We start from the raw sequence: 15,843 nt of genomic DNA, 5'->3' as shown, positions 1-15,843 counted from the left end.
GGAAACATGTTCCCAATGTTTGAACCAGGGGCCACAGTTTAAGAATAAGGGGTAGGCCATTTAGAACGGAGACGAGGAAAAACCTTTTCAGTCAGAGAGTTGTGAATCTGTGGAATTCTCTGCCTCAGAAGGCAGTGGAGGCCAATTCTCTGAATGCATTCAAGAGAGAGCTAGATAGAGCTCTTAAGGATAGCGGAGTCAGGGGGTATGGGGAGAAGGCAGGAACGGGGTACTGATTGAGATTGATCAGCCATGATCGAAGGGCCAAATGGCCTACTCCAGCACTTATTGTCTATTGTCTATTGTCTATTGTCTGGCGCTGTAAGGCAGCAACTCTACCGCTGCGTCACTGTGCCGCCCTGTGCCAACACGGTCTCCCAGTTGTGGTCAAGCCAGTTTTTTATAAAGTCATATGATTACGTCCTGTACACAACCTATGATGGCCAGGATCCTTCTTAACCACTTCCTTAATTTACCCTGCCATTTCAATGAAGTATGCATATGTAGTCCTGATATCAGTTGTACCTAAAAGCATATTGCTGCGGTTAAGGCCATTTTGCAATCATTTAAGCTCCAATGAAAAATCTAAGGAGGAAATAGAATGCTGGTGGTAGGTAATAGCATTCCTTCACATGGAAAACTTTCTGCTCTCCTCAGAATAAGCAAGAATCTTGACTATCCTTCAACAGAAGTTGCATGTTCTCTTGCAGTCTGAAGAAAGGTCTCGACCAGAAATGTCACCCATTCCTTCTTTCCAGAGATGCTGCCTGTCCCGCTGAGTTACTCCAGCATTTTGTGTCTATCTTCGATTTAAACCAACATCTGCACTTCTTGCCTACACATTGCATGTTTGTTTGTTATAATGTGTACATATGCATGTGTGTGTGTATTTGTGCATATAAATATATATATATATACACTGATCAACCGAAACATTATGACCATTAAGAGGTGAAGTGAATAACATTGTTACAATGGCAGAAGGGGTGGGATATATCATATCATATATCATGTATATACAGCCGGAAACAGGCCTTTTCGGCCCTCCAAGTCCGTGCCGCCCAGTGATCCCCGTACATTAACACTATCCTACACCCACTAGGGACAATTTTTTTAATTTTTTTTTTTTTTTAAACATTTACCCAGCCAATTAACCTACATACCTGTATGTCTTTGGAGTGTGGGAGGAAACCAAAGATCTCGGAGAAAACCCACGCAGGTCACGGGGAGAACGTACAAACTCCTTACAGTGCAGCACCCGTAGTCAGGATCGAACCTGAGTCTCCGGCGCTGCATTCGCTGTAAAGCAGCAACTCTACCGCTGCGCTACCGTGAACAGTCGGTTCTTGAAGATGATGTGTTGGATGCAGGAGAAATGGGCAGGAGTTAAGACCAGAGCGACTTTGACAAGGGCCAAACTGTTAAGGCCAGATGACTGGGTCAGAGCATCTCTGAAACAGCAAGGCTTGTGGGGTGCTCCCAGTCAGCAGTGGTGAGTACCTGCCGACAGTGGTACGAGGAGGAACAAACCACAAACCGACGACAGGGTGTTGGGCGACCAAGGTTCATTGATGCGCGAGGGCAACGAAAGCTATCCTGTCTGGTCCGAACCGACTGTGGGAAGAGGGAGTGTGATGCTCTGGACAATGTTCTGCTGGGAAACCCTGGGTCCGGCTATTCATGTGGACGTCAATTTGACACGTGTCACCTACCTAAACATCGTTGCAGACCAGGTTCACCCCATCATGGCAATGGTATTCCCTGATGACAGTTGCCTCTTTCAGCAGGATAATGCGCCCTGCCACACTGCACACATTGTTGGGGAATGGTTTGAGGAACATGATGAAGTGTTCACCGTGTTGCCCTGGCCTCCAAATTCTCCAGATCTCAATCGATTGAGCATCTGTGGGATGTGCTGGATCGACAAGTCCGATCCACGGCGGCTCCACCTCACAACTTACAGGACTTGAAGGATCTGCTGCCAATGGTTTGGTGCCAAATACCACAGGACACCTTCAGGGGTCTTGTAGAGTCCATGCCTCGGTGGGTGGACGCTGTTTCGGTGGCACACGGAGGGCCCCCAAACAGCATGTTAGGCAGGTGGTCATAATGTTTTGGTTGATCGGTGTACACACACACACACGCACACACACACACACACACACACACACACACACACACACACATATATGTATATATGCACACACTGAACCTTACTCCATTTACAAGCTACTGCAGTGTAGTGGGCCAGATCGTGACCAATGACGAGACGGAGCACAGGGAGGAGATAGACAGCTCAGTAACATGGTGTCAAGACAGTAACCCTCAGTGTCAGCAAAATGAAGTTGTTGATCATCTATTTCACCAAGCAGGGTGGAACACACCTTCCTGCCTGCGTCAATGTGGTCACGGGCTTCAAGCTCTTTGCAAACTTGACCTGGTCCGACCACACTGATACAACAGCCAAGAAAGCCAACAGCCAAGCTCCTTGCAAACTTGACCTGGTCCGACCACACTGATACAACAGCCAAGAAAGCCAACAGCCAAGCTCTTTGCAAACTTGACCTGGTCCGACCACACTGATACAACAGCCAAGGAAGCTCATCGACACCACGACTTCCTCCAAAGACTGAGGAAATGTGTCCTGTCTCCAGTGACACTTACCAACTTCTACAGGGGCACCAAAGAAAGCATCCTATCCTATCCGAACATTTATTCACAAAATGCTGGAGTAACTCAGCAGGTCAGGCAGCATCTCAGGAGAGAAGGAATGGGTGACGTTTCGGGTCGAGACGCTCGACCCGAAACGTCACCCATTCCTTCTCTCCTGAGATGCTGCCTGACCTGCTGAGTTACTCCAGCATTTTGTGAATAAATACCTTCGATTTGTACCAGCATCTGCAGTTATTTTCTTGCACTATCCTATCCAAACACATCAGAGCTTGGTATGGCAACTGCTTTGCCCAAGACAGCAACAATTTTTGCAGAGTTGTGGATGCAGCCCAGTCCATTGTGCAAACCAACCTGCCCCAACATTATTGAATAGCGTGGGCGTGGAGAGGATGTTTCCACCAGTGGGAGAGTCTAGGACTAGAGGTCAAAGCCTCAGAATTAAAGGACGTTCTTTTAGGAAGTAGGTGAGGAGAAATTTCTTTAGTCAGAGGGTGGTGAATCTGTGGAATTCTTTGCCACAGAAGGCTGGGGAGGCAAAGTCAGTGGATATATTTAAGGCCGAGACAGATTAGTACGGGTGTCAGAGGTTATGGGGAGAAGGCAGGAGAATGGGGTTAGGAGAGAGAGATTGAATGGCAGAGTAGACTTGATGGGCTGAATGGCTTAATTCTACTCCTATCACATAATCTTATGAAAGATAGGGATTCTCCCTTCTTCCATCTTCCCGTCGGGAGAAGGAAGAATCAAAATCAAAATCCAACCAGATTCAAGAGCAGCTTCTTCCCCACAGTCATCAGACTTCAACAGACCTCTCACGTGGATGTATTCTTCCAACGTGCCTTGTTGCGCCCCTTGCACTTTTTAAGAATATACACTTTCTCTGCAGCTATAACCTTATATTCTGCATTCTGCTTCTTTTCTCTTTTTGCACCTGTATGGTATATGATCGATCTGGTTAGCACATATAGCAGTTTTTTTATTGTATATCGGTACACGTGACAATAATAAACGAGTTACTAAGCAGTTGTGACACTGCAACATTAGAGGAAATACCTGGCTTGGCAAATGAAGGTCGTTCTGAAAAGCCCTTTGGAGAGACAGAAAAGTGAAATAAATTGTATGTAATATCAGCTGTAAAAGAGTGCATGAGATGTTAAGGCTACTACTCAGTTAAAGATAGAATGGTGTGATTGACTGCACTTGTGGTTGCAGCAATGATCTGGGAGTTTTGTAAAGCCTTGGAATAAGCTGTTATACTGTATTGAACTCTGAGTCTTATCCTACTTAGGCTGTTCCCACCGTGTAAGAAGGAACTGCAGATGCTGGTTTACACCGAAGATAGCACAAAATGCTGGAGTAACTCAACAGGTCAGGCAGCGTCTCTGGAGAAAAGGAATAGGTGACATTTCGGGTCAGGACCCTTCTTCAGACTCGGTCTTGACCCAAAACGTCACCTATTCCTTTTCTCCAGAGATGCTGCCTGACCCGCTGAGTTACTCCAGCATTTTGTGTCTATCTAGGTAGTCCCTAACCTAGTGGCTGTGGGAAGAAGCCGACCGTTAGTTGGAATAACATTCCAATACAGAAACAATCCTCAGCAATACTTTCAATCCTACAGAATACTATTTTAATCAGGAATTATGAAAGGAAAAGGTAGTTATTTAGAAATTAACTTCCTGACACACTGACACCTTTACTTTGAGCTATAAACTGACTCTACTACACCTACATTTAAAAGTATATTCCGACCACACTTTTCTGTCAGATAAAGAGGACTTTGTCAGTGTCTCGGCAGCCAGCCATTTCACTGATGTGAGTTGGAGTCCGTGGTCTTGAGTCCCCTCGTGATGAACAAGGAAACACTCACATCCTCAGATCACGTTGGCCTCATGCACAAATGGCACTCAACCAGTCTTGACATGGTCACCACTTTCATGATCTGAACGGCTGTGAAATTGTCGGTTAATCCATATTGATAGAGTCGTAGAGTGATATAGTGTGGAAACAGGCCAATTCGGCCAAACTTGCCCACACCGGCCAACATGTCCCAGCTACACTAGTCCCACCTGCCTGTGTTTGGTCCATATCCCTCCAAACCTGTCCTTTCCATGTGCCAGTCTAACTGCTTCTTAAAAGTTGGCATAGTCCCTGCCTCAATTAACTCCTCTGGCAGCTTGCTCCATACACCCACCAACCTATGTGTGAAAAAGTTACTCCTCAGATTCCGATTAAATCTTTTCCCCTTCACCTTAAACCTATGTCCTCTGGTCCTTGATTCACCTACTCTGGGCAAGAGAATCTGTGCATCTAACTGATCTCTTTCTCTCATGATTTTATACGCCTCTATAAGATCACCCCTCATCCTCCTACGCTTCAAGGAATAGAGACCCAGCCTACTCAACCTCTCATATAGCTCAGACCCTCTAGTCTTGGCAACATCCTCGTAAATCTTCTCTGTACCCTTTCCAGCTCGACAACATCTTTCCTATAACATGGTGCCCAGAACTGAACACAGTCGCAGTCTCGCCAATGTCTTATACAACTGTAACATGACCTTCCAAATTCAATACTGATAAGAACTTGTGCGGACAGGAATAGGACATTCAATGCCTCAAAATAGCTGCACAGTCGTTTAGATTTGGCTGATCTGTATCTGACTAAATCTGTGGAAGGAGTTCGGACTCAACCATGTATGCAATCATATTATTTGATAAATTAAAATTTTCTCAAAATAAAGCGGCCTTGATTATCAGTTTATTAACATTTGCAATGAATTCCGCCCCCAGCAGTCTGTATTTAACATCTGTTTTTTACTGAACCATTCAGATGTGAAAGCTTTCTTCTCAAAATAACTGCATTAATCATGTTTATCTGCCGGCTTCCCCTACTGTTTGTAAGCGTAACTCAGTGTAAATGTTCCCTGGCTGTGCAGCAAGGTCCTGAGTGGAATAGGCTCCAAGTGTCAAGAGTGTTTTATTGTCATATGTTCCAGATAGGACAATGAAATTCTTACTTGCAGCAGCACAACACAATATGCAAACATAGCAACGCTGTAAACAATATAATGAATGAGAAAAAAAAAGTTCAGTGTGTATATAAATGAACACATACTCACGTATCCACATAAATAGGTCATATCATATGTATATATAGATCACACATATATATTATCTGTATATATGTGTATATATTCAAGAAGAGCGAAGGTGGATGACCGTGAGAAAGGGGAGTAAACATGGAGTGCATGAGACCCCGATGGCTGTGCCTAATGATAACAGGTACACCCTCTTGGGAGCTGTCGGGGGCAGAAGACTGTTCCAGTCCGAGCGGCGGACGGGTCGGTGGCTCCAATCCTGGCAATGAGACTTGACCGGGGAGACCGATGTCGGGCAGAGCCATAGTGGTGGGTGACTCGATTGTCCAAGGTGCGGACAGGAGATTCTGTGGTGGTAGGCGAGACTCGAGGATGGTCTGTTGCCTCCCTGGTGCCAGGGTTCAAGATGTCACGGATCGACTTCAGAACATCCTCGAGAGGGAAGGTGAACAGCCAGAAGTCGTTGTGCACGTGGGCACGAATGACGTCGGGAGGAAGAGGAAGGAGGTTCTGCAACATGAGTTTAAAGAGTTAGGAAGAAGACTGAAAAGCAGGACGTCTTGGGTGGTTATCTCTGGGTGCTTCCTGTACCTCGTGCTGGTGAGGGCAGGAAGAGGGAGATAGGGGATATGAATGTATGGCTGAAAGGCTGGTGCAGGGAGCAGGGATTTAGATTTCTAGACCACTGGAATCTCTTCTGGGGTAGGGGTGACCTGTACAAAAGGGACGGGTTACACCTTAACTGGAGAGGGATCAGCGTTCTGGCAGGCAGGTTTGCTAGTGCTACACCTGTGGGTTTAAACTAAATAGTGTGGGAGAGGGGTTGACAAATTGGGAATATAAAGATGGAATTAAAGGGGAAGTGAATACAGGAAAAGTTGCAAAAGACTCCCGAATTAAGGAAAGGAAAGTTCGAGAAGGGATAAGAGAGTAAGGTCAGGGCCAATAGTGACCGGTGTGAGAGGGGAGGTGAATACCGAGGTTAATGTGTTGTATTTGTATGCACGAAGTATTAAAAATAAAGTGGATGAACTTGAGGCTCAGTTGGACATTGGCAAGTATGATGGTGTGGGAATCACAGAGACATGGCTACAAGAGGACCAGGGCTGGGAACTGAATATTCAGGGGTATACGACCTATCGAAAAGACAGACGGGTGGGGAGAGGGGGTGGGGTCGCTCTGTTGGTAAGGAATGATATTCAGTCCCTTGTAAGGGGTGACATAGAATCAGGAGATGTAGAGTCAGTATGGACAGAACTGAGGAATTGTAAGGGTAAAAAGACCCCCAATGGGAGTTATCTGCAGGCCCCCAAACAGTAGCCTGGACATAGAGTGCAAGTTGAATCAAGAGCTAAAATTGGCATGTCGGAAAGGTAATGTTACGGTGGTTATGGGAGATTTCAACATGCAGGTAGACTGGGAAAATTAGGTTGGTACTGGACCCCAAGAAAGGGAGTTTGTGGAGTGCCTGCGAAATGGATTCTTAGAGCAGCTTGTACTGGAGCCTACCAGGGAGAAGGCAATTCTAGATTTAATGTTGTGTAATGGACCAGATTTGATAAGGGAACTCAAGGTAAAAGAGCCATTAGGAGGCACTGATCATAATATGATAAGTTTTAATTTACAATTTGAGAGAGAGAAGGGAAAATCGGAAGTGTCAGCATTACAGTTGAGCAAAGGGGACTATGGAGGCATGAGGGAGGAGCTGGCCAGAGTTGACTGGAAACAGACCCTAGCAGGGAAGACGGTGGAACAACAATGGCAGGTATTTCTGGGAATAATACAGAAGGTGCAGGATCAGTTTATTCCAAAGAGGAAGAAAGATTCTAAGGGGAGTAAGAGGCAACCGTGGTTGACAAGGGAAGTCAAAGACAGTATAAAAATAAGAGAGAAAACGTATAACATAGCAAAGATGAGCAGGAAGCCAGAGGATTGGGACTCTTTTAAAGAGCAACAGAAGGTAACTAAAAAGGCAATACGGGGAGAAAAGATGAGGTACGAGGGTAAACTAGCCAAGAATATGAAGGAGGATAGTAAAAGCTTCTTTAGGTACGTGAGGATGAAAAAAATAGTTAAGACAAATGTGGGTCCCTTGAAGACAGAAGCAGGTGAATTTATTATGGGGAACAAGGAAATAGCAGACGAGTTGAACAGGTTCTTTGGATCTGTCTTCACTAAGGAAGACACAACCCCCCCCCCCCCCCAGATGTTCCAGTGGCCAGAGATCCTAGGGTGACGGAGGAACTGAAGGAAATTCACATTAGCAGGAAATGGTGTTGGGTAGACTGATGGGACTGAAGGCTGATAAATCCCCGGGCCTGATGGTCTGCATCCCAGGGTACATAAGGAGGTGGCTCTAGAAATCATGGACGCATTGGTAATCATTTTCCAATGTTCTATAGATTCAGGATCAGTTCCTGTGGATTGGAGGGTAGCTAATGTTATCCCAATTTTTAACAAAGGAGGGAGAGAGAAAACAGGAAATTATAGACCAGTTAGTCTAACATCAGTGGTGGGGAAGATGCTGGAGTCAATTATAAAAGAAGAAATTGAGGAACATTTGGATATCACTAAAGGATCGTTCCGAGTCAGCATGGATTTACGAAGGGGAAATCATGCTTGACCAATCTTCTGGAATTTTTTGAGGATGCTTGACTAATCTTCTGGAATTTTTCGAAGGGCCGAATGGCCTACTCCTGCACCTATTTTCTATGTTTCTATGTTTCTATGTTTCTATGTAACTAGGAAAATGGACAAGGGAGAGCCAGTGGATGTAGTGTACCTGGACTTTCAGAAAGCCTTCGATAAAGTCCCACATAGGAGATTAGTGGGCAAAATTAGAGCACATGGTATTGCGGGTAGGGTACTGACATGGATAGAAAATTGGTTGGCAGACAGGAAACAAAGAGTAGGGATAAATGGATCCCTTTCAGAATGGCAGGCGGTGACTTGTTGGGTACCACAAGGCTCGGTGCTGGGACTGCAGCTATTTACAATAAACATTAATGACTTAGATGAAGGGATTAAAAGTAACATGAGCAAATTTACAGATGACACAAAGTTGGGTGGCAGTGTGATGTGTGAGGAGGATGTTATGAGGTTGCAGGGTAACTTGGACAGGTTGTGTGAGTGGGCAGATGCATGGCAGATGCAGTTTAATGTGGATAAATACAATACAATACAATACAATACAATATATCTTTATTGTCATTGTACCCAGGGGTACAACGAGATTGGGAATGCGCCTCCCATACGATGCAATAATTTAAGTAATTTAGACAGCAGCAACCCAACGAAACAAAACAGTTGTAACAGTTTTGGACAGGGTAAAGTGCAAGTTGATCTATGCGTTGTGGCCATCCGGCTCAGCAGGACCGGTTCATAGTAGCTATGGCCCTGGGGATGAAGCTGTTCCTGAGTCTGGAGGTGCGGGCGTAGAAGGCCTTGTATCGTCTGCCCGATGTGAGGCTATCCACTTTGGTGGTAAGAACAGGAAGGCAGATTATTATCTGAATGGTGTCAAGTTAGGAAATGGGGAAGTACAATGAGATCTGCGTGTCCTTGTTCATCAGTCACTGAAAGGAAGCATGCAGGTACAGCAGGCAGTGAAGAAAGCCAATGGAATGTTGGTCTTCATCACAAGAGGAGTTGAGTATAGGAGCAAAGAGGACCTTCTGCAGTTGTACAGGGCCCTATTGAGATCACACCTCGAGTATTGTGTGCAGTTGAGGAAGGACATTCTTACTATTGAGGGAGTGCAGCGTAGGTTCACGAGGTTAATTCCTGGAATGGCAGGACTGTCGTATGTTGAAGGACTGGAGCGACTGGGCTTGTATACACTGGAATTTAGAAGGATGAGAGGGGATCTTATTGAAACATATAAGATTATTAAGGGATTGGACATGCCAGAGGCAGGAAACATGTTCCCGATGTTGGGGGAGTCCCGAACCAGGGCCCACAGTTTAAGAATAACAGGTAGGCCATTTAGAGTGGAGATGAGGACAAACTTTTTCACTCAGAGAGTTGTGAAGCTGTGGAACTCTGTGCCTCAGAAGGCAGTGGAGGCCAATTCCCTGGATGCTTTCAAGAGAGAATTAGATAGAGCTCTTAATGATAGCAGAGTCAAGGGATATGGGGAGAAGGCAGGAACGGGGTACTGATTGTGGATGATCAGCCATGATCACGGTGAACGGTGGTGCTGGCTCAAAGGGCCGAATAGCCTACTCCTGCACCTATTGTCTGTTGTCTATTGTCTATTGTATACAAATATGTGTGTGTGTGTATGTGTATATCTACACACGCAGATAATTTCTAAATATAGAAAATATGCACACATATATATATATATGAGGAAGAAAGATTCTAAGAGGAGTAAGAGGCACCCGTGGCTGACAAGGGAAGTCAAGAACAATATTAAAATAAAATAAAAGCCGTATAACATAGCAAAGATGAGTGGGAAGCCAGAGGATTGGGACTCTTTGAAAGAGCAACAGAAGATAACTAAAAAGGCAATATGGGGAGAAAAGATGAAGTACGAAGGTAAGCTAGCCATGAATATATAGAGGAGGATAGTAAAAGCTTCTTTAGGTATGTGAAGAGGAAAAAATTAGTTAAGACAGATGTGGGTCGCTTGAAGACAGTAACAGGTGAATTTATTATGGGTAACAAGGAAATGGCAGAGGAGTTGAACAGGTACTTTGTTTGTGTCTTCCTTGGCGAAGACAGAAGCAATCTCCCAGATTTACTAGCAGACAGAGGATTTATGTCCCTATGTCCGCCAGCATGCCGCCCTTGACATCTTACTCGGGGATGTAATGCAGAGGCTCTATAAGGCGCTGGTCAGGCCGCATTTGGAGTATTGTGAGCAATTTTGGGTCCCGTATCTGAGGAACGATGTACTTGCTCTGGAGAGGGTCCAGAGGAGGTTTGCATGAGTGGATTAACATACGATGAGCGTTTGACGGCACTGGGCCTGTACTCGCTGGAGTTTAGAAGAACGAGGGGGGACCTCATTGAAACGTACTGAATAGCGAAAGGCCTAGATTGAGTGGATCTGGAGAGGATGTTTCCACTGGTGGGAGAGTCTAGGACTAGAGGTCACCGCCTCAGAATTAAAGGACATTCTTTTAGGAAGATGAGGAAGAATTTCTTTAGTCAGTGGGTGGTGAATCGGTGGGATTCATTGCCACAGACGGCGGTGGAGGCCAAGTCAGTGGATATTTTTAAGACAGAGATAGATAGCTTCTTGATTAGTATAGGTGTCAGGGGTTATGGGGAGAAGGCAGGAGAATGGGGTTCGGAGGGAGAGATAGATCAGCCATGATTAAATAGCAGAGTTGACTCGATGAGCCAAATGGCCTAATTCTGCTCCCATCACTTATGACCTTATGACCTAGGGTGATGGTGGAACTGAAGGAAATTCACATTAGCCAGGAAATGGTGTTGGGTAGACTAATGGGACTGAAGGCTGATAAATCCCCAGGGCCTGAGGGTCTGCATCCCAGGGTTCTCAAGGAGGTTGCTCTAGAAATCGTGGACGTATTGGTGATAATTTTCCAATGTTCTACAGATTCAGGATCAGTTCCTGTGGATTGGAGGGTAGCTAATGTTATCCCACTTTTCAAGAAAGGAGGGAGAGAGAAAGCAGGGAATTATAGACCAGTTAGCTTGACGTCAGTGGTAGGGAAGATGCTAGAGTTGATTATCAAATGTGTAATAGTGGCACATTTAGAAAGCAGTAACAGGATCGGTCCAAGTCAGCATGGATTAACGAAGGGGAAATCATGCTTGACAAATCTTCTGGAATTGTTTGAGGATGTACTATGCTGGAAAGGTCATAAGTGATAGGAGTAGAATTAGGCCATTCGGCCCATCAAGTCTACTCCGCCATTCAATCATGGCTGATCTATCTCTCCCTCCTAACCCCATTCCTCATGCCATCTCCCCATAACCTCTGACACCCTGTACTAATCAAGAATCTTTCTATCTCTACCTTAAAAATAACCACTGACTTGGCCTCCACAGCCTTCTGTGGCAAAGAATTCCACAGATTCACCTCCCTGGAAAAAGACTGTGTCCATTCACATTGATGCTACTCATGATTTTGAGTGTAAGGCCACCACCCCTCAGAGAGGGGAGAGGGGAGAGGGAGAGAGGGGGGGAGGGGGAGAGGGGGGCAGGGAGAGAGAGAGGGAGGGAGGGGAAGAGGGGGGGAGGGGGAGAGGGGGCAGGGAGAGAGGGGGGGAGGGGGAGAGGGGGGCAGGGATAGGGGTTGGGGAGAAGGGGGCAGGGAGAGAGGGGGGAAGGGGAGAGGGGGGCAGGGAGAGAGGGGGAGGGAGGGGAAACAGGCAGAAACAGTCTGAAGAAGGGTCTCGACCCGAAACGTTACCCATTCCTTCTCTCCAGGGATGCTGCCTGACCTGCTGAGTTACTCCAGCATTTTGTGATACCTTCGGATTATTAAATTAGTTAACAATAAGGCAACGAGTTGAAAGAGTTGGGTTCTGCATGCCTCTATATATGTTTGTCAGAATATATTTTATTAGGTTCAGTGCCACGAGAGAAAAATGGACTGCAAATAGTACCTTAATAATCCAATGGTTGCAATTTTCATTGATGTAACAACGTGGATGTTATGCATTCAACAGAGGACCAGCACAATGCCCATACAAATACCTGCTCCCAGCACAAAAGCATAATGAGGTTAATCAACAAAATTATACCTCATTGAGAAATACTTGATGGCTTTCAAATTGCTCCTGGTATGACATAAACCGTCCCTCTCTAATGGGTCTGCCTGGACATTATCTGTATTCAGCAATGAAACTGCTGCTGCAAATTGATGGCAAACCTTGGCAGGCTCACTGGTGTGATTACTTGGGCGAGCTATTATACGGGAGGCTAGAATTTTTCAATTTCAAATTGTACAAATAGGAAAACAAAATTCCCTGGAGTCCAAACTGAGAACCGTCTTTCAGGTTTTTATTTAACCTATGAAACGTGCACCGTCAGTTTTGCTGAATTTACATTTTCAGACATTTTGCTTTCAAAGCGAGCACAGATTAAAAAAATAAATCTTGAATTGACTACCGTGCAATCCCACGGTTTGTGGGAACACACTGATCAGGCGTGGGAATGGATAAAGAATTAGGTTCGGCATGGTAGGCAACGTTAGAGTTGCTGCCTTACAGCGCCAGAGACCCCGGTTTTATTCTGACTACGGGCCTGTACGGAGTTTGTACGTTTTCCCCGTGACCGCGTGGGTTTTCTCCGGGTGCTCCGGTTTCCTCCCACGCTCCAAAGACGTACCGGTTTGTAGGTTGATTGGCTTCTGTAAATTGTAAGTTGTCCCTGGTGTGTAGGATAGTGCTAGCACTTGGGGTGATCGCTGGTCAGCACGGATGTGGTGGGCTGAAGGGCCTGTTTCCGCTCTGTGTCTCTAAAGTCTAAAGTCTAAGTTAAAGGTGTGTCAGGGTCCAAACGTGAAGGCTGCTCACAATTACAAGAAAGGAGTGAGGATTTTCTAGAAGAAATAATGATGGCAAAACCTGTAGCAGTCTGTAACGGTACTGTTACTAGTTTCAAATTGGTGATACCTTTCCGGAGACTGAAAGTTGATGCTGCACTAGAATGAAGTACGATAAAAAATAGTTTTGGTCTTCTAAACAAAACATAAACATGCACTTGCTACAGAGAACATACAGCGGTAGGTACCAAGGATGAAGGCCTTGCTGTACGAGGAGAGGCTGAGTAGAATGAAACTCTATTATTTAATGTGTAGGAAGGAACTGCAGATGCTGGTTTACACCGAAGATAGACACAAAATGCTGGAGTAACTCAGCGGGACAGGCAGCATCTCTGGAGAGAAGGAATGGGTCCAGAGACGCTGCCTGTCCTGCTGAGTTACTCCAGCATTTTGTGTCTATCTTCTCCATTCCTTAATGTTTAGAAGGATGAGAGGAGATTTCAAGGAAATTTGACAAACTGGACGCGGGAAGAATGCTTTCCCTGTCTGCAGAATCCATGACCAGAGAGCACAATTTCAGAACAAGGAGTAGGCCATTTAAGTTGTTTAAGAGGCTTTTGGATAGGCACATGGAAATGGAAGGAATAGAAGGATATGGACCATGTATAGGCAGATGGGGGAACAGAACTGCATGCAATATTCCAAATGCAGCCTAACTAAAGCCCTGTACACCTGCATCACGTTTTCCTGACTCTTATACTCAATGCCCCTGGCATGCATACCATATGCATTCTCTACCACCCTATCTACTTGTATTGCCATCTTTAGTAAGCTGTGAACTTGGACTTTAGATTTTTTTAAAGATTTAGAGATACAGTGCGGAAACAGGCCCTTCGGCCCACCGAGTCCGCGCCGCCCAGCGATCCCCGCACATTAACAATATCCTACACCCACTAGGGACAATTTTTACATTTTACCCAGTCAATTAACCTACAAACCTGTACGTCTTTGGAGTGTGGGAGGAAACCGAAGATCTCGGAGAAAACCCACGCAGGTCACGGGGAGAACGTACAAACTCCGTACAGACGGCGCCCGTAGTCAGGATTGAACCTGAGTCTCCGGCGCTGCATTCGCTGTAAGGCAGCAACTCTACCGCTGCCCCACCATGCCGCCCATTTTCTATGTGTAAGCCAGTTAATAGACAATAGGTGCAGGAGTAGGCCATTCGGCACTTCGAGCCAGCACCGCCATTCAATGTGATCATGGCTGATCATTCACAATCAGTACCCCGTTCCTGCCTTCTCCCCATACCCCCTGACTCCGCTATCCTTAAGAGCTCTATCTAGCTCTCTCTTGAATGCATTCAGAGAATTGGCCTCCACTGCCTTCTGAGGCAGAGAATTCCACAGATTTACAACTCTTTGAGTGAAAAAGGTTTTCCTCATCTCCGCTCTAAATGGCCTACCCCTTATTCCTAAACTGTGGCCCCTTGTTCTGGACTCCCCCAACATTGGGAACATGTTTCCTGCCTCTAACGTGTCCAATCCCTTAATAATCTTATATGTTTCAATAAGATCCCCTCTCATCCTAAATTCCAGTGCATACAAGCCTAGTCGCTCCAGTCTTTCAACATATGACAGTCCCGCCATTTTCATGTCCAAATTCATACGACCAAGTCATTTAAAATCCTGTGCATCTTAATCTTCTGGATCAGCATACCATGAGGGGTCTTATAAAAAGCATTCCTAACTCCATGTATACAACATCCACTGCCTTACCTTCATTAATCTCGTTCGTCACCTTTAAAAAAAAAATCAATTAAGTTAGTGAGACACATCGTGCCACATACAAAGCTGTGATAGACACAAAACGTTGGAGTAACTCAGCCAGTAACTCAGGCAGTATCTCTGGAGAAAAGGAATAGGTGACGTTTCGGGTCGAGGCCCTTCTTCACTCCAGAGATGCTGCCTGACCCGCTGAGTTACTCCAGCTTTCTGTGGCTATCTTTTAGATTTTAGATTTAGATTTAGAGATACAGTGCGGAAACAGGCCCTTCGGCCCACCAGGTCAGCGCCGACCAGCGATCCCTGCACATTAACACTATCCTACACCCACTAGGACAATTTTTTTACATTTGCCCAGCCAATTAACCTACAAACCTGTACGTCTTTGGAGTGTGGGAGGAAACCGAAGATCTCAGAGAAAACCCACGCAGGTCACGGGGAGAACGTATAAACTCCGTACAGTACAGCACCCGTAGTCAGGATCGAACCTCTCTCCGGCGCTGCATTCGCTGTCAGGCAGCAACTCTACCTCTGCGCCACCGTGCCGCCCTGGTTTAATCTTTGGTTTAATCCAGCATGTGCAGTTCCTTCCTACACATTCAAAGCCGTTCTGGCCATCCCTAATTAGCCCATTCTCTTCCAAACAGGAGTAAATCCTATCTCGAAGAATTCTCTTCAGTAGGTCAGTTCAGTTTAGCCCAGTTTAGTTTATTGTCACGTGTACCGAGGTACAGAGAAAAGCTTTTGTTGCGTGCTATCCAGTCAGCGGAAAGACAGTACATGATTACAATCGAGCCTTCCACAGTGTACAGATACATGATAAGGGA

Source organism: Rhinoraja longicauda, chromosome 1 (genome assembly GCF_053455715.1).
Source record: "Rhinoraja longicauda isolate Sanriku21f chromosome 1, sRhiLon1.1, whole genome shotgun sequence".
Classification (NCBI taxonomy): Eukaryota; Metazoa; Chordata; class Chondrichthyes; order Rajiformes; family Arhynchobatidae; genus Rhinoraja; species Rhinoraja longicauda.
The sequence above is the reverse complement of the archived record's forward strand: the minus strand, read 5'-3'. Positions refer to the sequence as shown.